At 47.9% G+C, this 1,387-nt stretch overlaps 1 protein-coding gene across 6 annotated transcripts in view; it reads left to right on the forward strand.

Moving 5' to 3' along the window:
* RBBP8 (retinoblastoma binding protein 8) overlaps positions 1 to 1,387 on the forward strand; it is a 92,541-nt gene that overhangs the window by 17,391 nt on the left and 73,763 nt on the right. Inside the window, exon 1 of one of the 6 annotated variants that reach the window (XM_006761886.2) lies at positions 1 to 67. The exons of the other annotated variants lie outside the window; for them this stretch is intronic. The gene's annotated coding sequence lies outside the window, so the exon portion shown is untranslated. The remainder of the gene's footprint in view (positions 68 to 1,387) is intronic. 6 annotated transcript variants of the gene reach the window in all.

Raw genomic sequence — 1,387 nt, forward strand, 5'->3', positions numbered from 1 at the left:
CGCGCGGAAGGAGAGGCTGACGGCTGAGGGTTCCCGGACAGGGAGCCTGTGGACCTCGGCTTTGCTAGTAAGAGCACCGCCCAAGTCCCGTCGGGTTTAGGGCTCCTGCGTGGCTCGAGGCGCGGCTGTTGCCTGGCCTGTGTGAGAGTGCGGGTGGTGTGACGGGAGATTTCCCATCGAGCGCCTTCGGTGTGGTGGCCGACATGCTGCGGGATGCACAGAGGTGTGTCCTGTGACCACAGCCCTCGGGCCCAGGGCGCGGCTGGAGAGGCCAGAGGCACATCTCTGAGATATCAGCGCGCACCATCGTGCCCTGAATAACGGTTCACTGCCAAAGAGATGCCCACAGAAAGCGCCGGGCGTGCCCCATAGGGTGGAGATGGTTTTGTGAGCCAGAATTTGCAAGTTTGGTGTTGATGAATTGTGGTTTTTTGGGGGGGGAAGGGGATAGTAACTTTTTTACCACCTCTGAAGATATATTTCTTAAAAGATACTTTTTTACACTATTGGTTTTAAATTAATACTATTCATTTTTAAATCCATATAAGTAACTAAAACCTTTGATTTACACCGTTTGTTTAATAGGAACAATGAATTTACCTGGTTTGCGTTACTTAACAGTATTTTGTAGTTATTGGCACCTCGACTTGAGTCCCAGCTGTGACAAAGCCTTGTCCCATCAATATCACCTTGGAGTCAATCTCTTAAGCCTGTTTCTCCAACTCTAAAATGAAATTAATAATAGTAGCTGTTTTATGGAGTTCTGAAAATTAGGATAAAAATGAATATAGAACATCATGATTCTTGGCATATAGTGAAAACTTAATAAGTGGCAGCTTTTATTGACAGTAGTATTGGCCCATTGATTTATCTTTTAGGGTTAAGAAATAGAATACAAGTCCTAGCCGGTTTGGCTCTGTGGATAGAGTGTCGGGCCTGTAGACTGAAAGGTCCAGGGTTCGATTCCGGTCAAGGGCCCATGCCTGGGTTGTGGGCTCGATCCCCAGTAGGGGGCGTGCAGGAGGCAGCCGGTCAATGATTTTCTCTCATCATTGATGTTTCTATCTCTTTCCCCCTCTCCCTTCCTCTCTGAAATCAATAAAAAATATATTTTTTTAAAAAAAGAAAAAGAAATAGAATACAAGTCTCTTTGGAAATAAAACTGTACTAATGCAATGCACCCAGTCCCACTTTTTAAAAAAAACCAACCTATATAATAAAGAGTTAATATGCAAATTGACCCTCACGCCCTCGCAAAAGATGGCCTGCAGGGGAGGGCAGTTGGGGGCAACCAGGCCTGCGGGGGAGGGCAGCTGAGGGAGACCCAGGCCTGCAGGGGAGGGCAGTTGGGGGGGACCCAGGCCTGCAGGGGAGGGCAGTTGGGGGT

Source organism: Myotis davidii, unplaced genomic scaffold (assembly GCF_000327345.1).
Source record: "Myotis davidii unplaced genomic scaffold, ASM32734v1 scaffold96, whole genome shotgun sequence".
NCBI lineage: Eukaryota > Metazoa > Chordata > Mammalia > Chiroptera > Vespertilionidae > Myotis > Myotis davidii.